Source organism: Hyaena hyaena, unplaced genomic scaffold (genome assembly GCF_003009895.1).
Source record: "Hyaena hyaena isolate Hyena2069 unplaced genomic scaffold, ASM300989v1 scaffold_212, whole genome shotgun sequence".
NCBI classification, from domain to species: Eukaryota; Metazoa; Chordata; class Mammalia; order Carnivora; family Hyaenidae; genus Hyaena; species Hyaena hyaena.
This window is the reverse complement of record NW_024080845.1, coordinates 2037407-2064032: the sequence shown is the minus strand read 5'-3', so window position 1 is coordinate 2064032 and position 26626 is coordinate 2037407. Positions and strand designations below refer to the sequence as shown.

General features: G+C 35.7%; 1 long non-coding RNA gene across 1 annotated transcript in view; it reads right to left on the bottom strand.

The window, feature by feature from the left end:
- The window catches only part of LOC120238636, a 78144-nt gene that overhangs the window by 43565 nt on the left and 7953 nt on the right, over positions 1-26626 (bottom strand). The window contains exon 2 of the long non-coding RNA XR_005530281.1: positions 17735-17819. This is a non-coding gene — a long non-coding RNA (uncharacterized LOC120238636). The remainder of the gene's footprint in view (positions 1-17734; positions 17820-26626) is intronic.

Genomic DNA, 26626 nt, shown 5'->3' with positions numbered 1-26626 from the left:
TCTTTGGGGAAGTGTCTGTTCATATCTTCTGCCCATTTCTTCACTGGGTTGTTTGTTTTCCGGGTGCGGAGTTTGGTGAGTTCCTTATAGATTTTGGACATTAATCCTTTATCTGATATGTCATTTACAACTATCTTTTCCTATTCCGTTGGTTGCCTATTAGTTTTGTGGGTTGTTTCCTTTGCCATGCAGAAGCTTTTAATCTTGATGAGGTCCCAATCGTTTATTTTTGCTCTTGATTCCCTTGCTTTTGGGGATGTGTCAAGTAAGAAGTTGCTGCGGTGGAGGTCAAGGAGGTCAAAGATAATCACTTTGTTTCCTGCTTTCTCCCATAGGGTTTTGATGGTTTCCTGTCTCACATTCAGGTCCTTTATCCATTTTGAGTTTATTTTTGTGTATGGTGTGAGAAAATGATCTAGTTTCATTCTTCTGCATGTTGCTGTCCAGTTCTCCCAACACCATCTGTTAAAAAGGCTGTCTTTTTTCCACTGGATATTCTTTTCTGCTTTGTCAAAGATTAGTTGGCTGTATACCTTTGGGTCCAGCTCTGAGTTCTCAATTCTATTCCATTGGTCTATGTGTCTATTTTTGTGCCCATACCATTACTAGATCCATAGTAATAGAGTCAGGAAAGGATCAGAAGTCTCACTCAAAAGTCCATTTGGTATATTTACAGACTAAGAGAAAAGCAACTTATGATGTGAATCTCTGACAAGATCCACCTGCAGGTTTTCTTTTTTTGACATACCTAAGTATATTAACTCCAGAACCATACAATGAGTTTCCAAACATGTTAGTGAAAAAGAAACATGACTGCTCTCTTAATGAGCATGCTAATGGTGGCAAATCCACTGCCATGTCATATCACCATGCATTTACATGCTTAATAGTGTAGCTACAGATTTCATTTTAGACAATTCATATTTTTCTTATGAACTAATATGATGCAAAGAAAATGTCACAGGCTGTGAAGCCAATTCCAAAATAATTTCACTCATATGTGTAATTTAAGAAACAAAATAATTCTAAAACTATTTTTGAAAAGTGGTACCTCATGAAACAACTCATGGTTGTTTCTAAAGTGGCTACTCTGAGAGATAGTCTTTATGTGGGTAGGTACTGGGATGTTTGTTCAAATCTGTTATATGGCTTCAAAGACATAGGTATATGGTGAATGCTTATTGATTCACTCATTCACTCAACAGACGGCATTGAGTACTTATTGTTCTGGGCACCAGAGACACAAGTGCAAGATAGAAACGGTCCCTATCTTCATGGAACATAGATAAAGAGCCAGAAAATGAGAAAGCAGATAAATATAAAAATAACTACAGATTGAAACTGGTACTATAAAGGAAACAGGATGCCCCCCTAGAGAAAAATAACTGGAGGGGGCAGTTCATCTTAGCTGGGGAAAGGCTTTTTTGAAATTTGAAGGATGAGAAGAAGCCAAACATGAAAAAACCTGGATGGCAAAGGCCTTGAGGTAGGAAAATTTGGCAAGTTCTAAAATCTCTGTGTGCAAAAAAGCAAAACAAAACAAACAAACAAACAAACAAAAAACCATGGATAAATATCCACATCTAACATCACACTTAATGGTAAAACACTGAAAAAATATTCCCTGTATGATCAGGAGAAGACAAGAATGTCAGCTCTCACCACTTTTATCCAACACATGTTCTTAGGAAAGAAAAAGAATAAAAGGCATCCAGACTGAAAAGAAAGAAAGAAAACTATCTCTGTTTGCAGATGGCATGATCATGTACACAGAAAATCCTAAGGATTCCACAAAAAGACTATTAGAGCTAATAAATGGAAACAGAAAAGTTGCAAGATATAAGATCAACATACAAAAATCAGTTTGTTTCTACCCACTTGCAATGAACAATTTGAAAATTAATAATAAAATTAATAAAAAATTCATTTACAAAGCATTAAAAGAAACTATTTAGGAATAAATTTACCAAGCAAGTTTAAAACTTATACACTAAAATCTACAAAATATCATCAAAAGAAATTAAAGAAGATCTAAATAAATCAAAAGACATCCCATATTGGAATACATTATATTATTGGAAGATGTAGTATTATTAAGATGCAAATCAACCCCAGATTGATGAACAGATTCAAAACAATTCCTATTAATCTCTTAGATGTCTTTTTTGCAGAAATTGACAAGTTGATCTTATAATTTATGTGGAAATGCAAGAAAATCAGAATATCCAAAACAATCTTTAAAAAAGAAGAACAAAGTAGGAAGACTCATACATTCTCAATTTCAAAACTTATTACAAAACCACAGTAATCCACAAAGTGTGGTACTGACAGACTTACAGATTAATAAAATAGATGTGAGAGTCTAGCAATAAACCAAAATATCTATATCAACTGATTTTTGACAATGGTGCCAAGACCACAAATAGGGAAAGAAAAACCTTTTCAACAGTGGTGCTGAGATAACTAGATTACCACATGGAAAAGACTGAAGTTAGATCTCTTCCTCATACTACATACAAATATTAACTAAACATGGATTAACTTATTTCTCCTAAGAGATACAAAAATGGCCAGTAAGCAGATACCATTTCCCATTAGGATGGCTATACTAAAAAGGACAAATAGTAACAAGTATTGGCCAGAATGTAGAGAAATTGAAACCCTCATCCACAGCTGGTAGGAATGTAAATTGGCACAGTTGCTTTGGAAAACAATCTGGCAGTTCCTCAAGATTACAATAGTCCCCCCTTGTTCACAGTTTTGCTTGCCACAGTGTCACTTATCTATGGTCAGCTGTAGTCCAGAAACAGATGATCCTTCTTCTGACAAAGCATCAGAAAGTCAACAGTAGCGTAACATTACATCACAAAGCTTACGTCATTCACCTCACGTCTTTTTATCACATAGGCATTTATCATTTTATATCATCACAGGAAGAAAGGTGAGAATAGTACAAGATATTCTGAGAGAGTGACCAATCACATAACTTGTATTATAGTATGCTGTTATAATTGTTCTATTTTATTATTAGTTATTATTGTTAATTTCTTACTGTGCCTAATTTATAAATTATGCTTTATCATAGGTAAGTATGTAAAGGGAAAAGCATACTATATATAAGGTTCATCACTATCTGTGGTTTCAGGCGTCTGCCAGAAGTCTTGGAACATATCCCCCACAGGTAAGGGAGGACTCCTACAATCACAGTTACCATAGGACCCAGCAACTCTACTCCTAGGTATATATCAAAGGGAAATAAAAACATACATCCACTTAGAAAGTTGGACATGAATGTTCATAGCAGCACTATTCACAATAGCCAAAAAATGGGGACAATGCAAATATCCATCAACTGATGAATAAATACATAACATGTGATACATCTTCACAATGGACACACTACAACATGGATGCACCTTGAAAGCATCCTAAGTGAAAGAAGCCAGTCATAAAAATCATTGTTTGATTTCACTTAAATAAAATAGCAACAACAGGCAAATCTTTAAAGATAGAAGTTGATTAGTGATTGCCTAGGGCTAAGTGTGTTGGGGGAAAATTGAAGATGACTGCTATAGGGTACAGGGTTTCCTTCTGGAGTAATGAAAAATGTTCTAAATTGATTGTAGTGAAGGTTGTACAATTCTCTAGCTATATTAAAATCTATTGAATTGACACCTTAGTAGGGTTAATTGTGTGGCATGTAAATTATAATTCTATATTCCTGTCGCCAGGAAAAATTCTGAGAGAAGAAAAGAGACTAATGGTAGAGATGAAGTTGAAGATGTAGGCACATGTGACAGCTTGGAGGGCTTTGTTGGCCATTTTATGGAACTGGATTATATACTAAGGGCAAGGGAAGCCACAGAAGGATTTTAAGGAGAAGAATGATATATGATTGACAGTTTTAAAAGTTCATTCTGGCTGCCTGGAGGGGGGCAAAAGTGGAAGCAGGGCGAGCAGCAGAAAGCTAGGGCAGCAGCCCAGGTACCAACAATAGTTATTTGAATTAGGAAATGTTACAAAAAAGCTGGAGAGAAATGGATTTGAGAGATGTTTTGGAGATAGGACATTTATATATATAATATATATAAATATATATGTGTATGTGCATACATATATATCTGTGTATGTACATACATATACTATATAAAATAGAATACATAAATATATACATTATTTATATAATGGTATATATGACAAATCTATCTACATACACATATGACATTTATATACTATATGCACACTATTAAATGTTATATATGATATATATATATAAATTATACATAAAATAATTTAAATAAAACCAAAAATTTAAAGGTGAGTATTTGTTGAAAATACTGTTTTTGTTCTAATTTACAATGTTTTATATTTAACTAGGAATTTGTAATGGATTAGATAATTTTCTGGAAGTCTGAATCCATTTAATACTATTATTTTAATAAGGGTAATTTCTATAAAGAATAACTATATTACTAAAATTTTATCCTGCTCTTAAAATTTGAGATGGAAATGAAATCACACAGATATAAAAAGTATTTGTTAAACCATGAGTCTTAATTTGTTACCTCTTACTGTATATCATAGATGGTCACAGAATTTCAAGATTTGAAGGAATCTAAAAGTCACATATATAATCCAATGGTACTATCATGCAATGATTAAATTTTTTCTACCATATTCTTGACAAGCAGTCAGCAAGATCTGATATCCTATCAATGCTGAATATTTATTAACAACGAGATACTGGAATTTTGATATTTCCTAAGATTCACTTTGGACATTAATGGATGCTTTAAAACAAACTTTTTTTAAGTTTATTTATTTATTTTGAGAGAGGGAGTGCAAGAGGGGCAGAGAGTGGGGAGAGAGACAAAGTTCTGCACTCTCGGTGTGGGGTTCAATCTCACAAAGTGTGAGATCATGACCTGAGCCAAAATTAAGAGTCTGACATTTAACCAATTGAGCCACCCAGGCTCCCCAAAACATAAACATTTTGAAGCTATACTATAAGACAATACTATAAAAAAATTACTATTTAAAAAAATTATATCTTTACAAATAATTTTGTGTTAACAAATGTTTTTTTTTCTTACATGTGAAGAAAGTAAACTGTCTCAATGAAGTCAGTATCAGTTTCCTCTACATTAGATAAACTGATTATCCATGGAAAGTTTATATATGGTTAGAAGCAAAACTTTACTCCTTAATTTATACCAAAATGAATGAATCAGTTATCTAGCAACTATACCAACAGCAAATGTATCTGGCACTGTTAAGGAATGAATTATGCCATGCAAACAAATTTTACAAATAAATTACTGTTGTACTCAATTCATAGAAACTTTTTTATCTTAAACCACTCCTCACTGAAATCTCTCTAAATTTGCCTAAGATGTTATAAAATTCACTGTCATCGCAAATAGGTGAACTTAATTTAAAAGCAGTTGATGAATTAGTTGGAACACCTGGGTGGCTTAGTTAGTGAAGGGTCTGACTTCATGATCTCACAGTTCATGAGTTTGAGCCCCGCATTGGGCTCTGTGCTGCCAGCTCAGAGCCTGGAGCCTCCATATTCTGTGTGTCCTTCTCTCTCTGCCCCTCCCCCATGTACACTCTGTCTCTCTCTCTCTCTGCCTCTCAAAAATGAATAAATGTTAAAAAAAATTTTAAGTAGTTGATGAATTAGGATCATTATTTTTAAATTTCATATAATGATGCTAGTGAAGTGTTTCCCTTAACAACAAGCCTGGTGGACTTTATTGCCGCTCTAGATATACTGCAGAAGTGGTCTCATTTCCTCTTAAAAAGACTCAGGGAAAAAAAGATTTGTGCCCAGTTATTTCAAAACTCTTCATTCTGTTTTACTCCTTAAGTACAGTCCCCTCTCTGAGGTTCATTGCAAAAATATTCTATCTATAAAAAGGGCATCTCCCTTGCACTAGGGGTGCTCTCTCGAATACACAGGGGTTTTAGTTGCAAGCAACAGAGACCAACGTTAGCCAATTAATGAGATGCAGGTCATAAAAGGGATTTGGGGGAGTTCACAGACTGCTAGGAGTGATAGTGACCAGAACCAGGAAGACTAGATTTAAGACTAAGATTCTAGGATAAAGGACTAAAACCACTCCACGAAACTGACAGAATGAAAGACCGCCACTGCCACTGCCACTGCCGTCCTACCAACATCACCCCCATACTCTGATATTCCCATACTTTCCTGCCAGAGCAGGGCTTTTTATATTTTGATATCATAGTATCAAGCATATGGTAAATATTCAATACATATTAATTCACTCAACAATTCTGTATTGAAACCTATTACATTTCTTGAACTAAAAACCCTTTTATATCCTTCTGTATATGAGGTGACTCTACATATTTTCTCAGTAAATATACTACATGTTTAAGCACAAAGTACTATATTGACACAAATGGTGTAGGACTCTCATGTTCCTTATGGACTAAAGAACTGAATTTGACACCAAGTAATACAGCCTGAAATCAATGTACATCTGGATTGCATGCATTAGCTATAGCTTAAAATTAATTGCCTAAGGGAATGGGGGGAAAAACTACAATGTGGATTACTATAAGGGCCCACTTTAAACTAGTAAGGTAATTATTGATAAGTACCCTATACCTGGTATACATGAGATGCTGAACTCAGATTCAAAGAGTTGGTGCATAGTTACACTTTATGTTTGGTTTATGCTAAACTCAGTTAACTATTCTGGGTAAAAATGAATGTACAAGTGTTGATATCATTCATTTCTTTTCACTTTGAACTTGAGCTGTTTACTTCAAAGTATTATTGTTTTACAAATAATGAAGGCTTATAATCTTCGTACATATAAATGACTCCGATCCAAGTCAGAATCCTAAGTGGACTCAGGTATGAGACACCAGGAGGCCTGTCTACAGAATGAATGCCTAAGTGAGAAACCTAGAAACAGGATCTCAGTCAGATCAAATTAGCTGCTGCTACAGCAGAATAAAAGGCAAATCATTACTCTGTCTCCATTAATGCTCTTGTCCTCTGCCTACGGGTTTCTGGCCAAATTCCTGACCTCACTATAAAATGTAGGAGAACTGACTCACTCGCTCACTCACTCATTTATTTATTTATTTAGCCTCAGATTCTAATATGGCTCAGCACAGCAATGCATGGTTCATCGTACTTTCAGACACAAGTGAAACAAAACTATAAGGTTGAATAACATGAAACTAATGTTTTTGTAGATCCAAAACAGCCAATTATCAGTAATTTCATATGGTTCCATCTAGCATTTACTCTTCAGATCCATAGGACTTGATCACTGCTAGTATTTCATAAATTTTAATTATCATGCTTGACACTGGGTCATGGAAGTGTACTTTTAATAATATTAAAAATTAAGGCCAGGAAAGTTAAAGTATCTGGTTAGGTTAAAGAAAGACAAGAACTAAAGTCTTTGATAGCCCATTCCATGAGCTTTCCATGCTACGAGCTTTACAGTAAAATTCCTAATGATTTGTTTGAACATTATGTTATTTAAATTGTGAATAATTTGTCAACATTTTTTGAAGAATAACTGGCATAAAATATTATATTAGCTTCAGATGTACAACATACTGATTTCATATTTACATACATTACAAAATGGTCATCACAAGTCTAGTTACCATCTGTCACCATACAAAGTTGTTACAATATCATTGACTATAGTCCCTAGGCTGTAAAATTATATCCCCACATCTTATTTATACTATAGCTGGAAGAGGGTACCTCCTAATCCCATTCACCTATTTTGTCCACCTCCCTCATCCCGTCCCCTCTGGGAATCATCACACATACACACAAACACACAAACACACACCACATCTTCTTTATCCATTCATCTATCAGTGGACATTTAAGTTGCTTCCGTATCATAGCTATTGGAAATAATGCTGCAATAAACATAGTGATATATATTTTTGGGGGGATTGGCATTTTCCCTTTCTTGGGATAAATACCTACAAGTGCAATTTCTGGGTCATACATTAGTTTTACTTTTAATTTTTTGAGGAAATTCCATACTGTTTTACATAGTGACTGCTCTAACTTAAATTCCCACTAGCAGTGCATGAGGGTTCCCTTTTCTCTACATCTTCATAAACACTTGTTATTTCTTCTCTTTTTCAAACTAGCCATTCTGACAGTTAAGTGATAGCTCATGGTGGTTTTAATTTGCATTTCTCTGATGGCTAATTATGTTGAGCCCCTTTTCATGTGCCTGTTGGCCATCTATGTCTTCTTTGAAAAATGCCTATATAAGTCTTCTGCCTGCTTTTAAGTTAGATATTTTTATATTGAGTTTTATTAGTTCTTTATATATTTTGTATGTTAACCCCTTTCATATATATCATCTTTGGATATCTTCTCCCATTCACTAGGTTCTCTTTTCATTTTGTTGGTTTCCATCAATATGCAAAAGCATTTTTAGTTTGATGTAATTCCATTTGTTTATTTTTGCTTGTGTTGTCCTTGGACACAGATCCACAATAATGTCACTAAGACCCATGTCAAAGAGCTACTGCCTATGTTTTCTTGCAGGAGTTTTATGATTTTAGGTTTTATAGGTAAGTCTTCAAACCATATTGAGTTTATTTTTATACATGATAAAAAAAAAAAAAAGGTCTAGTTTCATTGTTTTGCATGTAGCTTCCCAGTTTTCCCAACACCACATGGAAACCTCTATCTCCCCTTCAATTCTGACTGATAACCTTACTGGGTAGATTACCCTTGACTGTAAGCTTTTTCCTTTCCGCACTTTGAATATACCATGCCACTCCCTTTTGACCTGGAAAGTTTCTAATGAAAAATCAGCTGATGGTCTCACAGTGGTTCCCTTACAGGTAACTAATTGCTTTTCTCCTGCTGCTTTGAAGATTCTTTATCCTTAATTTTTGACATTTTCTTTTTAAAAATTTTTTTAAATGTTTTATTTATTTCTGAAAGAGAGAGACAGGGTGAACAGGGGAGGGTCAGAGAGAGAGGGAGACACAGAATCCAAAACAGCCTCCAGGTTCTGAGCTGGCTGTCAGCACAGAGCCCCATGCAGGGCTCGAACCCATGAACCGTGAGATCATGACCTGAGCCGAAGTCGGCTGCTTAACCAACTGAGCCACTCAGGCACCCCAATTTTTGACATTTTCATTGCAATGTGTCTTGGTATGGATCTCTATGAGTTCTTGAGAGTCTGTTACTCCTGGGACCTGGATATCTGTTTTCACATTAGGGAAGTTTTCAGCTATTACTTCTTCAAATAAGTTTCCTGCCCCTTTGTCTCTTTCTTGTCCTTCCAGGACCCCTGTTGGTATGACTGATGTTGTCCCAGAGGTCCCTTAAACTATCCTCATTGTTAAAAAGCTTTTTACTTTTTGCAGGACAGTTTGGGTGCTTTCCACTACCCTGTTTTCCAGATCACTGATGTGTTCTGTGTCATTAAATTTGCTATTTATTCCCTGTACTGTATATTTCATTTCTGTTATTTTATTCTTCAGTCCTGATTGATACCTTCTTATATTTTGTATATCTGTTATAGTTCTCACTGTGTTCATCCATTCTCCCAAGTTTGGTAAGCATATCTATGACCATTACTTTTGACTTATTATTGGATAGATTACTCTTTTAGTTCTTTTTCTGAGGTTTTGTCTTGTTCTCTCATTTGGAACATATTCCTCTGTCTCATTTTGCCTACTCTTGTGTTTGTTTCTGTCTTAGGCAGTTTTTCCAGTCTTGACGGAGTGACCTTATGTAGGTGATGTCCTGTGGGGCCTAGAAACACAATTGCTACTGGCTACCAGAGTAAGGTGCCTCAGGGTTGTTCCCTGTGTGGGCTGTATTCACCCTTCTGTTGTGGCAGAGCTGTGACTGCTGTGAGCATATTGGTAGATAGGGCTGGCCTTGACTGAGGCTGGCTATGAGTCTTAGCCATGACTGCCCATGGACGCACTGGTGGGCAGGGTTACTGTTCTATCAGCTCCAAGGCCTGGCAAGACGTATGGTTGGGCAGACTCTCAGTGGGGCACACCCCCGACATAGTCTAGAAGGAAGATTACAAAATGGTGCTCAATAGCACTGGGATCAGCAGGGCAGAATGAGCTGGCAAATGTGGCTGCCAGCAGTATTTCAGTCCCCAGAGGCCCAGCTGCCAGCCTGCTGGCATGCCAAGATTAGTAAGTGGTTTTCCTTTACCACTGGTCTTTGGGCTTTTTAATCTGGTGTTTTTGTGCTGGTTTCTAGGTTGAGTGAGTCTGCATACTGCACCTTTAAAAGTGAGTTTTCCTATATGTATAGTTCTATAGTTTTCCTAGACATACTCTCTGTTGCTTTTATTTTCTTTTATTTATTTAGTTAGTTGGGGGGGGGTAGGGAGAGAGAGAGAGAGAGAGAGAGAAAGAATGAGAATCCCATGTAGGCTCCATACTGTCAGTGCAGAGCCCAAAGCAGGGCTCGATCTTATGAACTGTGAGATTGTAACCTGAGCCAAAACTGAGTCAGATGTTTAACTGACTGAGCCACCAAGGTGCCCCTCTCTGTTGCTTTTCAAAGCCAGATGTTTCAGGAGGTCCTTTCTCTTGTGCAGGATCTAAGGGTTGGGATACCTGATATGCAGCCTAAATCTCTCACACAGGGAAAAGTGTGTACCTTTGAGATCCCTCCAGACCACAGAGCACCATGCCTGGGGTGCAGTTTTTTTCCCTTAGTGAGACCATGTCTCTGCTTCTTCTGCCCATCCTGGTGGTGTCCCTTTTGGGTACGCTGTTCAGCCAGTTTTCAGGCCTCCTTTGGTGAGAATTATCCCAAACATAGTTAGTTGTGTGTGGTGTTGTATCCAGGGGAGGAGATGAGCTCAGGATCTTTCCACACTTCTGTCTTGAAACCAAGCTCCCAGCCAATATATTTAAAGTGTGAGATATCACATGAAGACCTGGACTGTCAGCTTCTCTCTAAAAATGGAGACATTTTGGAGTGCCTGGGTGACTTAATGGGTTTAGCATCTAACTGTTGATTTCAGTTCAGGTCATGATCTCACGGTTAGTAAGATCAAGCCCTATTTCAGGCTCTGCGCTGACAGCATGGAGCCTGCTTGGGATTCTCTCTCTCTCTCTCTCTCTCTCTCTCTCTCTCTCTCTCTCTCCCTTTCTCTCTGCCTCTCCCTCCCCAAATACATTAACAAACTTTTAAAAATAAATTATGGATTTAAATACCTTCTATATGCAGTAACCCTCAGATACATGTGTCCAATCATATGACCTCTCCTTTGAGCTCCAGATTAAACATATAATTGCCTACTTGATATTCTACTGGGATGATGAACAGGATCACAAATTCAACCTTTTCAAAACAGGAAAACTGTTTTTTCCCTTCCCAAATTTGTTTCTCCTCCAATCATCCTCGTCTTAGTAAATGAGACCACCATCTTCTCAGTTCTTGGCATCAAATACTTAAAAGTCCTCTTTGATTTATCTAATCTCCCCAACACTTTAACCCATTTAGAAGTACAATTAACTAACTTTTAAAGAAAAATAACAAATCTAGTCATCTTTTTTCATCTTTACTGCTTTTATCATGGTCCAAGATACTACCATCTCTTTTACTATTACAAAAGTCTTTCAATTAGTCTTTTTGTTTTCACTTTGCAGTCTATCTCCCTCTCCATTCCAGCTTCCATTGAACAGCCTAACTGACCTATCTGAAATATAAATCAGACTATGTTACTGCCCTGCTTAAAACTTTACAGTGCCTCTTGCAATTTGACCAAAATGCATGCTATTTTTTATGACCTACAAAACACAACTCATGCATCATCACATTCCAACTACATTGGCTTCTATATTCTCAGAAACAGTCCAGGCACAATTACTCCTAGAGGTCTTTTATAGTCCTGTAGACTAAAATGCTCTTTTCAAAAATCCTCACATGACGGGTGTTTTTTCTTATCATTCAGATCTTAGCTCACCTGTTACCTCCCCAGAGACTACCTATAGAACAGTCTACATCAGGTTCTTTGGTCACTCTTGTATGACCTTTTATCTTGTGAAATAACTGTTTCTTTGTTTATGTTTTTCCTTTACTCATATGGAGTTCACTGGTATAATCCCAGCATCTAGCCAAGTGCTAGGTAAGAATAGGTACTTAATAGATATTTGCTGAATCAATGCATAGGCCCATGAATGAGTAAATAAAACCAACTATATCTCAAAGAGAGGAACTAAATAGGAGTATTAACTACTATAGTTATTGAATAAACCATCCAAATTAATATTCTCTCCAGAAATACAATGCTTTGTTTTCAAAATGATTATCTCCATAAGCTACTTTAGAGTAAATTATTTCAATTCAGAAAGTCAGAGAAAAACAAATCTTCACTGTGAAACAGTATCTGGGTCCTGGAAAATAACTTTAGAGAAAATTTAGAGTAAACAACAACTACATGAAACTGTATAAATTATAAAGTAATTGACAAAATGAAGACCTAAAAAGACTTAGAAAATGGTAGCACCTAGTGGAACTTTTGGAGAATTTTTGCAGGGTTGTTTGTTTTTTTTTTTTCTGTGACTTTCATTTTTCAATATCCTTAGACAGTGTCAGACCTTCTGCATATTTGCTCCTAAATGACAGACATTCTGTGGTCACCACTGAATCTGGCCACCAAAGACAGAAATTAAAGCACCAAAAAAGAAATTATTTTAAATCATTTTGGTATCATCTCATTGTTGTGATCCTTTTAAATTGGCAGCAAAACCCAAGATACCATTTTTTAATTGTTCTGTCCTCATCCTCTTGCTGTGTTTTGTACATTACCATGTGATATTTAAAGAAAAAAACAGCTTTACTGCTATAAAAAGTATGTATCACAAAATCCACCCTTTTCAAGGGAACAATTTAAGTCATTTTTAGCAAGTTTACTTAGTGGTGCAATCTTCACCATTAATCATTTTTAGAACAATCTGATTCCCCCAAAAAGATCCCTCAAACCCATTTACACTAAATCCAGATTCCTACTTCCAGACCCAGCAATCACTAATCTACTTTCTATCTCTATAAATTTGTCTTTTCTAGACATATCCTATAAATAGGATCATACAATATGTGTTCACAATCACACAATATGTGTTCCTTTCACTTTGCATTGTTTATCTATAATGTAGACTCTGTAAGTAGTACATTATTTTTATTGCTGAAATAATATTCAATTATATGAATATAATATAGTGAATAAACATTTGAATTGTTTTCAGTTCTTGGCTATTATAAACAATATTATTATGAACATTCACATGCAAGTTTTGGTGTAGGCTTATGTTTTCATTTCTCGTCAGTAGATACCCAGGAGTTGATCTACTGGCTTACATGATAGTTTTTACTTTTTGAAAAACTTTCAAACTTTTCAAAAATGGCTACAGAATTTATGTTCCAACCAGCAATGTATAAATGTTCCATTTGTCTACATCCTCACAAACATTTGTTTTTTAGTTACTATAGCTAGTGTAGTGGGTGAGAAATAGCATCTCATTGTGGTTTTAATTTCCATTTCCCTAATAACTAAAGCTATTGAGCATCTTTTCATATGCTCAATAGCCATTCCTATATATTCTGATAAAATGTTCATATCTTTAACACATTTTTTTATTGAGTTGTTTGTTGAGTTTTAATGGTTCTTGGAAAATTCTGGGTGCAAGACCATTATCAGATATTGTTTCCTCTCAATCTATTGCTTATTTTTTCATTTTCCTTTTTTTAACGTTTATTTATTATTTGTTTTGAGATGGGCATGAGCAGGGATTGGAGGCAGAGAGAAAGAGGGAGAGAGAATCCCAAGGAAGCTTCACATCAGTGTAGAACCAGATACAGGCTCAATCCCATGGCCATCAGATCATGACCTGAGCAAAATCAAGAGTTGCTTAACCGACTGGGCCAACTAGGCATACCTACTTTTTCATTTTCTTAATGGTGACTTCTGAAATGAAAAAGTTTGGATTTTGATGTTCAATGTGTTAATTTTTTTCTTTTATAGGCTGTGCAAAGAAATAGCTAAGAACTCTTTGCCTAACCCAAGTTCTCAAAGATTTCCTTACTATGTTTTATTCTAAAAGTTTTGTTTGTTTTGGCTTACATTTAAGACTATTATTTTTATGTATGGTATGAAATGAGAGTATAAGTTCATGTTTTTTCATGTGAGTATCCAATTGTCCCAAATTCATTTGTTGAAAAGATTATACTTTCCCCGATGAATGCCCTCGGCATATTTCTCAAAAATCAATTGACTATGAATGTACACATTTATTTCTGGACTCTCAATTGTGTTCCATTCATCTGTATGTCTACCCTTATGTCAGTGCCACACTGTCCTGATAACTATATTTATAGTAAGTTCTGAAACTGAAAAGTGAAAGTCCTCCAATTTTCAAAACTGTTTTGGCAATTGTAGGTGTTTTGCATTTCCATATAAACTTTAGAATCTGCTTGTCAACTTATACAAAAAGGCACCAAAAATTCTGACAGGGATTACATTGAATCTATAGCTCAAGTAGTGGACAATTTTCACCTTAACCATACTGAATCTTACAATCCATGAACACAGAATGTTTTTCCATTAATTTAGATCTTCTTTAATTGTTCTCAATAAAGTTTTAAAATTTTCAGTGTTATAGGCTTATATTTCTTTTATTAATATTAAATTTATTCCAAAAGTATTTAATTCTTTTTGTTGGTACTTTGAATAGAATAATGTTTTCTATTTTCTGTATTATCATTGTATAGAAACATAATTAAATTTTTTCAGCTGGCACACATAGCTTTTAATTTTTTGTTTTATAGATACATAATTCATATACCATAAGATCTATCCCTTTAAAATGTATAATCCCAAGGTTTTTAGTATTTTCATAGAGTTGTACAATCATCATCACTAACTAATTCCAGAATACTTTCATCAACACCAAAAGAAACCCTGTGCCCATTAGCAGACATTGCTCATTTCCCTTTATCCTCAGCTTCTGGCAATCACTAATATTTGTCTCTACATACTTGTCTATCTATTTAACATAAATGGAATCACACAATATGTGGTCTTTAGTGTCTGGCTTCTTTCACTTAGCATGTTTTTAAAGTTCATCCATGTTGTAGTATATATCAACATTGTTTAGTTTGTTTCCACTTTTTGAATATTATAATACTGCTATGAACCTTCATATACAAATTTTTGTGTGTGTATGTATATATACATACACATATATATATATGTATATATACATACACATACACACTCTCATTTCTCTTGGGAATATACCTGTAAGTGGAAAAACTAAGTCCTATGGTAACTCTATATTTAATCTCTAGAGGAACTGCCAAACTGTTTTTTAAGGTAGCTGTACCATTTTACATTTCCATCAACTGTGTATGAGGGTTGCAATTTCTCCACATCCTAACCAACATCTGTCTTTTTAAAATCATAGCCATTTTAGTGGATGGGAACTTGTATATCATCATGGATTTGATTTTTATCCAGTGGCTAAGGACATTGAACACCTTTTCTTATGTATATTGGTTATTTGTATATCTTATTTGGAGAAATGTTTATTCAGATCCTTTCTGCACTTTTAAATTGGGTTATGTGTCTTTTTATTATTGATTAGTAATAGTGTTTTATTATCTGGATACAAGTCTTTTATCATATAAATATTTTGTAAATATTTTCTCCCATTCTTCCAATTTTTCATTTTTTTGAGTATGTCCTTTGAAGCAGATTTTTTTTTCAATTTGATGACCTAATTATCTTTTCTCTGTGTGTGGCTTATATTTTTGGTGATATATCTAGCCAACTATTGCTTAATCCAAGATCATGATGATTGATACATACGATTTCTCCTAAAAGTTTTATAGTCTTAGCCATTACATTTTTGGCTCTGATCCATTGTGAGTTAATTTTTGAATATAAGATGAGATAGAGATACAATTTTATTCTTTAGCGTGTGGATGTCCAGTAGTTCCAGAACCATTTGCTCCAAAGATTATTGTTTCCCTACTGAATGATCTTTGCATCATCATAATCAATATCTTGAGTTTTAAATAATAAAACATCAAGTTATGATGCCATGATGGTAATAGTATATCCATTTGTTTCTGATAAAGTTTTAAGTTGTCTTTTATTATTTAAAATAATACTTGAAAAGAATTTCAGAGGCAGTTTACATTTTAGAGTGTCTTAAAAATCGGTCTGTTGCAGTTGTAGTCCATCATGAAGAAACTGCTTTGTCAGAGTTCTATTTATTTTAGACGAATATACTAGATTTTTATAACTTGTAATGTTTTCTGCTGCATGTAAGAGAAATCTCAATCCCACTGGATTAAGTAAAAATATATCCATTGTCCTGAAAGGAGTCATATCCATGCTTTCTAGAGAAACTATCATAATATCTTGAATTTTGAGTCTGATAGTGTGATTGGATGAGACTATAGAGTTGTCTACTTTGGATACAGAATGAGTATATTTTACATGCTAAAGGGAAGGAAATGAGTATTTGTGACCAAGAATGTGGAGTATGGTCAATTATATTTTATTATTGTTCAAAATATTTTGTGCTTCTTCATGACATCAGGCTTTGCACATGATTTCATTTGGCAAATAACATATGAGAAGCCAGATACGCCACCTCCAAGTAGAAACTTCAAGAGCCATTGGATGAATCCAATACATTCTTCATTTTCTTTTACCATGAGACTGGCAATGTTCCAGGTAGAGGCTGCTCCCTTAGCATGGGCTCCAGAATGAAGACAACATCAAACTGAGTTACAACTGACCGATGCAAGATGCGTTAAAAGACCAAGAAATAAACTTAGTTGTTTCAAGCTTCTGAGATTTGGGGATTGTTTTCTTATGGCAGCATAGCCTCAGTTGATGAAAATGATGACTATTTTACAATTATTTCAGGTTCTTTAAGTACTTCTAAGGAGGCCGTAATATATATTAAAATCTTTGTTTTCTTAGACTTAATTTCAAGTTTTAAAAAATTAGAAAAAAATATTTCTTTAAAGACAAGGCCTGGGGTACCTGGGAGGCTCAGTGGGGTAAGTGTTTATTTCAGCTCAGGTCATGATCTCATGGTTGTGAGATAGAGCCCTGCAATGGGCTCCGTGCTGGGTGCAGAGGCTACTTAAGATTCTCTCTCCCTCCCTCTCCCCCACTCCTCCCTTACTCTCGCACACATGCATGCATGCATAGGTACATGTGCTCGCTCTCTCTTTCTCTCTCTCTCTCAAAAAATAAAAGAGAGAGACAAGGCCTGGCACAACCTCTATCTGCCAATCTAACTACACATAAAGTTGTATCATCTCTCCTACTTAAAAAATCTGTAAGGCTCTAACATCTGAATAAAGGATGCTTTTATCTCAATATTCAACTAGAAAACTTACAGTTGCCAATACACTCAAACATTTACAATTTGTATTATAACACACAAGACTTGTATACTGTACTTATTCATATTTACATAAGCGTTCTCAAATTAAAATGATTTGTTATAGATAAAGAACCAAAATGCACACAGGGGGTTTCTTACATGGTTACATGGAAATGAGTCTTAATTTCATGTACTGAATATTTTTTATACACCACGAATCTTCTAAATTGAGAGCCATTCAGTTCCCAGCATGTTGCAGCAAAGTTCAACTATTTGAAGTGAAAAGAGGAGACAAGTTACCTACAACAGTCAACATTTTGATTGAAGACAGCAACGTAAGGAAGTGGCTTGTTTGACCAGTAACAGCATATTTATTGGTATACTCCAACCTGAAATAAACATTAAAATGTGTAAATTTCATATTTTATTAGATTAACATTATTTATGACAATACCTGGATGTTCTTACATGTTAAAATTTTCACTTAAAGATTACATGTTACAGTTTTAAAGAAAATCATAATTCCAACAGTAATTCTACTATTTATAAACAGCATTGCTTTCCGGCAAACTAAATAACGATTTCCTAAACAAGTAAATAACCAGAAAACAAAGCTGCTAAAGTCCCTTTGCAGGCTTATATTTTTCTACTTAGTGTTTATATTTTAGCTTAAAGGAATTAGAAAAAATATTATTGTGAAAAATGCAGTGATTGGAAAAATCCCAAACAAGCCAATCAAGGAGATAAACAAATGGGACAAAGAAGTGGGGAGACAAAATTGAAAAGCTAAAACAATTCAATAAGTATTAAGTAATTTAATTCTAATTCCATATCAAGAGCGTGCCAGATTCCCTAATCAACATTACACAGAGATTAAATTTTTGTTCTATAGAAATGAGTCCTATTTTCAATAGAACCGTTTTATTATCTAAATATAGCTATAATAAATTTAAATTTAGCTAAGTGCATTATCCATGATTATCCATTTGAAAAATTATCTTTAGCACCCAGAGAAAGTGTAGAATGGGAAGAGACCGAAGACAGCAGATAAGGACAGTACCGATGCTGTGCGTTTCCTACCATGCATCCCAGAAAACAAAGCATGGCGTCCCTCAAACTTCTTCAGATCTGGATGACAGAATATCTTTTTTTTTTTTTTAATGTTTTATTTATTCCTAGGAGAGAGAGAGAGACAGCGTGAGCAGGGGAGGGTCAGAGAGAGAGGGAGTCACAGACTGAAACAGGCTCCAGGCTCTGAGCTGGCAGTCAGCACAGAGCCCGACGCGGGGCTCGAACCCACGAACCGCGAGATCATGACCTAAGCGAAAGTCGGACGCTTAACCGACTAAGCCACCCAGGCACCCCTGGGTGATAGAATGTCTTTTAAATAATCCTGCTTTGTAATTTTAGATATACAAAATAAAGCTAATTGATGACAGCAGTAGTTAAAAATAGATTATGACTTTGTTTTGAGAAAATGTATTTCAATATTCTGAATATTATGTGTAAATGGTAAATCTTTTTACAATCTTATCCCTCTGCTCATATCCACATTTACAAATTTCATCCACTCTACAAGAGATTTTACATCTTCCAAGGAAAACTAATTTGTACCTCTCTTATGGTATTTTTCCTAAGGGAATTTTTTCAGAATTTTACCTATAATAATATAGGTAGCTTAGCATGGGCTTATTCTCTATTGTATTACATTGAGCAAGTTGTTTACCCTCTCTACACTATGCTGCATATTTGTAAAATAGGGATTAAATTAAAACTATCTCTTAAGTTGGTTGTAAGGATTACAAGAAAGAATACACATAAAGTACTTAGAATAGGACCTGGCACACATTAAGTTCTCAGTTAATTTTAGCTCTTTTGATTATAGAGAAGAGCAGAGGACAAAATGCATTCTTGACGGTTACATTCCATGTCTAACACAGCGCCTGGCACTTAGTAGCTCTCAACTATCTACTTTTGAATGAACAAATAACTTGTCCTTGAGAATTAGAAAAAAAGGAAAAGCAGCAAAGGAGTTTCATGGTGGAGGTAAGCAGTAAGTTTTTAAAACTAAGGACATTCAAATGGTATGAGGACTCAGGGGAAAAGGCACAGGATTCTATGGTCAGTGCATTAAAGTAACTTGGTTCTCCTAGGGATTTTATTAGCGCAACAGGTCATAGTAATAAAATATAAACAGGCCCAAAATCTCTGCTTAAATTTGGTTAATTAATACAATTTTTATATTAAGGAAGAGTAACAAATGTATACTTCTGTGTGTGTTAAATATGGCTAGTATATACTTTAGAGATACCTGAAGAAATTTTAAAAATGCTTTCACAAAAAGTTTGTAAAACTTCCTAGTCTTTTCAAGAAAGGTTGTCATAACCAAATTATCAGTGAAGAAAGCTTTTCTTGTATGTGCTTTGAACATCACTCTGTTTTTTCAAGGACTTTTCAATCGACAAAGGTATACTTAAGGACTATGATATTGTATTATGTATACATATGCATATGCATGCACTATAAGCACACATATGGAAGTCTGTGAACAGAAAGAAACATCTTTTCTATGAACCTATCACAAACAAGAAATTAGATGTCAGAAGACCATGTAAGATGAGCATCTTGGATTCCTTTCCTCTTCTTTTTTGTGGCCTTTGTTCTACCCCTCTGGACTTCTTGAAGCTCCATTCTAGAAGAGTAGCTTAAGTAGAATGAGTAGCTCATTCTAAATTCTACCAGTGCCTCCATCTTGGTGGTAATGGCAGGTCCTTTCCCTGGACACAAGGGAGGTGGACATCCTTCAGATTGGTCCTTCTAGGAGGCAAACCTTTCTCTTAATATTATCAAGTATATACTCATAGCTTAATTTCAATGAATATGATAAACAACATATTGGACTCCTAGGGGATCAGAAAGAGTAATGAGAAGGAAATCCCATTGTGTAGCACATATTTTTCTTAGTGAAATACGAGCCAGTACGAGGGCACCTGAGTAGAGCTGGAACCCAGATGCTTTTGGTCAGTGGAGTTAGACAACATCTCTCTACACACGTGTCAATCTGGATTAGGATTAGATGTTTGTGGGTACTGGGAAGGAATAAACTATGTGTACGTACTTTTGCATCCTGTGATTTGCATTAAAGCCAAAGCCTTGCAAGAGAAAATATTTAAACTCTATCCACTATTGAGGTTGAGATATACCTAAGTAACAGAGAATTGGGGGCCTAATGAAAGTTAGATTTTAGGAGAGGATGTGCCAGAAGAGGATACAGCATAAGGAAAAAATATACAATGAATTAGATCAGTAACAACTCACAAAATGGTAGCAGGATATTGGGAATAGATACGACAAATAGCCAAACTGTCCCAACCCAACAACCCTAGTGGAATTAGTCTGGGGATGGGGGGAGGGGAGAGAGGGTATCTGTGTGAATTTTTAAAATTAGAGCACTTTAGGATTCAGTCAACTTCATGTTGAGGCCTCTTGACCCCTAACACCTTTTCTTACCTTGAAAAAACATTTTACCTGGTAAATAGATAATGATCTTTACCAAAAAAATCAGCTGTCAACAGTAATGGTGACAAACAGTATAAGTGGTACTCTTGAAAAGTATAGGTGACTCTACTGAAATAGTTCTTCTGGGATCTTGGCTTCAAAGTTAGGGCTTGATTAGCTTATTTGCTTCATAAGAATGAAAACAAAGAGTTCTATTTTACTGGTGTTAATGTCCAAAAGCCAAAGAACATCAGAACAATTCTTCTTCAAAGAACTGAAGAAGTTGGGTTCATTGTTCACTGCAACAAGGAAGAAAACAATGCCATTGGGGAACCATGGGCATCTCAGTAGGAGGGTGTTAGAATTCATGTTAGAATTTGAGCTTATGCTAGCTGCTGTGGGGGAGAGGTTAGGGAAACAAAGGTTTACTTAGGATTGGATCCTGTTAGGAAGCAGGAGTAACTCAGTAATTGGGAGTATTAATAAATCTTCTCTATAACAGGAGGAATCAAGTGAAGCTTGGCTATAATTGGCAAAGAAAGAGCAGTAACTCGTAATAGCCAGGATAGATAAGTGTTTGGTCCTCTCTATGGTTTAAACAACGTTCATGTTTTTGTCTGTGTTCAGACATGGTAGTGGAGTGGCCTTGTTTCCGTGTTGATCCATCAGTCACAGGAGCAGTCTTATCTGATGTTGGTATTCTGTGAAATTATTCATGCACAATAACCCACCAAGGCCTCGCTGTGAGTTGTGGGCCAGCTACCAGATGTCTCTTTCTTACTGGTAACAACATTAGCTAAAGTAGTTACACAGTCAAATTTCAACAGCTTCAAACAGGACAGATATCCATTGGCAATAGTGGCAACTAGGTCCAAGGAACAATGCAGTCAAGCAATTACTTCCAAAGTGATTCCTAGATACATGGTACCTCACTGAAGATTCTAGAAAATACATGATCTTCTAATAGCATATTGGATTTCCAGGGCCTATGCAGGTGGGGTCTTAGAAAATATAAGAGTTAATGTGAAACCTGAAATAATGAAATGGGTAATGACATCTATGATATATGTATTAAACATAGGTACATTGAATAATTTAAAGAATATGAGAGAAACTTTTATATTAAATTCATTTACTTAGAATAAAAAATATTTATCTGTTATTTCTATAAAATCACCATATGTGTGATAACATTAAAGAGGACATTTGCTTTTGGCTACCCAACATCTATCTTCCCTCTTCCTTATAAGAGGATCCAGAGTTTCCTTTGGAAAAAAAAAACCCTCCACATTCCCAGTAGGAGTTTGGGTGGGACTTCATTCCCATTCAATCAACATATCTCATCTCCTTAGTTGTAGTGACTAGTTTAAAAATAGACACAACCTTCAAGAAGAGCCAAAGGAGACAAGACAACTAAGTGTAATGTATCCTGGATTTGATCCTGGAATAGAAAAAGGATTATTAGGTTAAAAAGAAATGTAAGTAAATCTGTAAGATACGGTCTTTAGCTAATAATACTGTATTAATAGAGGGGGCCAAGATGGTGGAATAGCATGGAATATTTTTGTGTGTCTCTCACCCCTGAAATGCAGCCAGATCAACACCAAATCATCTTGCATACCTAGAAAACTGAACTGAGGATTAACACAACAATCTGCACAATCTGAACCACAGAATTTGGCAGGTACACGGCGTGGAGAGGTGAACTGGGGGAGAGAGAAGCCAGGGTAGGGCAGGAAGCTGTTTTTGCTTACAGAGAGAGGAAAGAGATGGGGGAAGAGTATGGAAAAAGCACCCCCCCTGTCCCCACCAAAAGCAGGAAGATTGGAAACAGATGCAAGGGACTGAACAAAAGAGGGGGAAAGGAAAAAGGAGTTTAAATTCCATTAAGACTCTATAAACGGAGGGATGCAGAGTCTGAAACTCTGCAGCTTGATACCTGGAGGTGCTCTGGTAGGAAGGGCGAATCCCCAGGAGCAGACAGTGAGGTCTGAGGGGTCATTGGGCCACACAGGGAGAGGCGGTTCCCCTGCTAGGAGGACATTTTGTAGAGGCTGTATAGCCTCCCCACAGGTAAAGATCCCAGCAGAGCCCAGAGAACAACCACATTCGCTAGTGTTGTAACAGCATTAAGGATGAAGCCTCGCACCAGATGTGTGTTGTGATTTACCATGATCCCTGAAATTCTGCTGTTACATGTTTGCATGAACTTTATTGGGGGCAGGCAGGTATCTGGCGATTGCTTGGCGAGATCCTCCCCCTGAGGGTGTGAGTGAGTCAAAGCCACAGTTCCTCAGAAGTGAGGGGTTAGGAAACACAGCCACTTATGAGATAAAACTCAGGAGAAAGGTGCCACCTGGCATCCTGATGACTTGGTCATAGAGAGTGTAGAACTGGGGAGTGGATGAAAGCCAAAGATAAGGGAGGGGTGCTTGATTGACAGTCAGAGAGAGAACAGAGTTCTGATACGAGAGACTAGGTAGCTGGATGACTCCATTTTCACCCCACCTGTGCTTGCACATACACGCCTACACACGCCACAATGATCCACCCTAAGCTAAGCAGCCTCATCTAGTGGAGAACAGAGCAGTTACGCTAAGCCCCACCCAGCTGGGCCAACTGTGCTCTTAAGGAACACCACAAGTCACTCTGCCTGCTTACTTTTAAGACTACAGTTCACAATTTGACTTCTAGGGGAAACTGGATGTAATTTCAATTGTATTTCATTATGTGTGCGGGTTCATCTTTCCAATTATTTTCTTTTTCTTTTCTTTTCTTATTCTTGAATACATAAAGAGAAAAAATATTTTATTCGTTTTTATAAAAATATTTTTAATGTTTTCTAATATAGTTTTTATTTTTTAAATTCTATTTTATTTTCAATCATTTCATTTTATTCTATTTTATTGTGTTCATTTTTTCAAGTTTTCAAACATTTTCCTTTTTTTTCTTTTTTCCTTTTCTTATATTTCCCTTTTTTCTCTATTCTATCAAGCTTCTTTCAACAACCAGATCAAAACACACCTAAGATCTAGCATCCTTCATTTAATTTTTTGTGTTGTTTTAAATTTGAAATTTTTTTTTTTACTTTATTAAGTCCTTTTCTTCCTTCAAGATGACAAAACGAAGGAATTCACCCTAAAAGAAGGAACAGGAAGAAATGAGAGCCAGGGACTTAAATAACACAGATATAAGCAAGATGTCTGAACCAGAATTTAAAATCATGATAATAAGAATACTAGCTGGGGTTGAAAATAGATTAGAATCCCTTTCTAAGGAGATAAAAGAAGTAAAAGCTAGTCAGGGTGAAATAAAAAAATGCTATAACTGAGCTGCAATTTCAAATGGATGCCATGGTGGCAAGGTTGGCTAAAGCAGAGCAGTGAATCAGTGATATAGAAGACAAAGTTACAGAGAACAATGAAGCAGAAAAAAGAGGGAGACTAAGGCAAAAGAGCACAACATAGGGAATTAGAGAACTCGGGGACTCATTAAAAAGGAGTAACATCAGAGTCATAGGGGTCCTAGAAGATGAAGACAGAGAGAAAAGGGTAGAAGGTTTATGTGAGCAAATCATAGTGGAAACTTCCCTAACCTGGGGAAAGACACAGACATCAAAATCCAAAAGCACAGAGGACCCCCATTAGATTCAACAAAAATTGACCATCAACAAGGTGTGTCATAGTCATATTCACAAAATATTCATGCAAGGAAAAAAAAGTCCTTAACCTACAAGGGAAGACAGATTAGGTTTGCGGTAGACCTAGCCACAGAAACCTGGCAGGCCAGAAAGGAGTGGCAAGAAATATCTAATATGCTGAATTAGAAAAAATATGCAGTCAAGAATTCTTTATCCAGCACAGCTGTCATTCAAAATAGGAGAAATAAAAATTTAGCAGACAAAAATTAAAAGAGTTTGTGACCACTAAACCAGCCCTGCAAGAAATTTTAAGGGGGACTCTCTGAGGGGAGAAAAGATGGAAAAAAAACAAACAAGGACCAAAAACAACAAAGACTAGAAAGGACCAGAGCACACCACCAGAAACCCCAACTCTACAGGCAACATAAATGACAATAAATCCATATCTTTCAGTGCCCACTCTAAATGTCAGTGGACTAAAAGCTCCAAACAAAAGACATAGGGTAACAGAATGGATAAAAAAACAAGATCCATCTATGTGCTGTTTACAAGAGATCCATTTAAAACCTAAAGACACCTTCAGATTGAAAGTAAGAGGATGGAGAACCATCTATCATGTTAATGGTCCCCAAAAGAAAGCTGAGTAGCTATACTTATATCAGACAATCTAGATTTTAAAATAAAGACTATAACGAGATAAAGACAGGCATTATATCATAATTAAGGGGTCTATCTACCAAGAAGGTCTAATAATTGTAAACATTATGCTCCAAATGTGAAGCACCCAAATATATAAATCAATTAATCACAAACATAAAGAAGCTCATTAATAATAACATAACAGTAGGAGATTTTAACACCCCACTTACAGCAATGGACAGATCAGCAAAACAGAAAATCAACAAGTAAACAATGGCTTTGAATGACACACTGGACTGGATGGACTTAATAGATATATTTGAAACACTTCATCCTTAAGCAGTGGAATACACATTCTTCTCCAATGCACAGGAAACATTCTCCAGAATAGATCACATACTGGGACACAAATCAGCCCTCAACAAGTACAAAAAAATCAAGATCATACCGTGCACATTTTCAGAACACAATGCTATGAAACTCGAAATCAACCACAAGAAAAAATTTGGAAAGATACCAAATACTTGGATACTAAAGAATGAATGAGCTAACCGAGAAGTTAAAGAGGAAATTAAAAAGTATAAGGAAGCCAATGAAAATAATAACAGCACAGCCCAAAACCTCTGGGATGCAGTCATAAAAGGGAAGTTTATAGCAATCCTGGCCTTTCTAAACAAGGAAGAAAGGTCTCCTATCCACAACCTAACCTTACACCTTAAAAAGTTGGAAAAAGAACAGCAAATGAAATCCCAAGCCAGCAGAATTCAGGAAATAATAAAGATTACAGCAGAAATCAATGCTATCAAAAACAAAAACACAACACAACACTACACAACAAAACAAAACACCCAGTAGAACAGATCAATGGAACCAGAAGCTGGCTCTTTGAAAGAATTAACAGAATTGATAAACCCCTAGCCAGTTTGATCAAAAAGAAAAAGGAAAGGACCAAATAAATAAAATCAAGAATGAAAGAGGAGAGATCTCAACCAACACAGCAGAAATACAAACAATAATAAGAGAATATTATGAGCAATTATACACCAATAAAATGGGCATTATGGACAAAATGGACAAATTCCTAGAAATACATAAAGTACCAAAACTGAAATAGGTAGAAATAGAAAAATTGAACAGACCCATAACCAATAAAGAAATCGAATTAGTAATCAAAAATCTCTCTAAAACCAAGAGTCCAGGGCCAGATGGCTTCCCAGGGGAATTCTACCAAACATTTTAAAAAAAGAGTTAACACCTATGCTTTAGAAGATGTTCCAAAAAAATAGAAATGGAAGGAAACTTTCCAAACTCATTCTATGAAGCAAGCATTACCTTGATACCAAAAGACATAGACCCCACTAAAAAGGAGAACTACAGACTCATTTCCCTGATGAACATGGACACAAAAATCCTCAACAA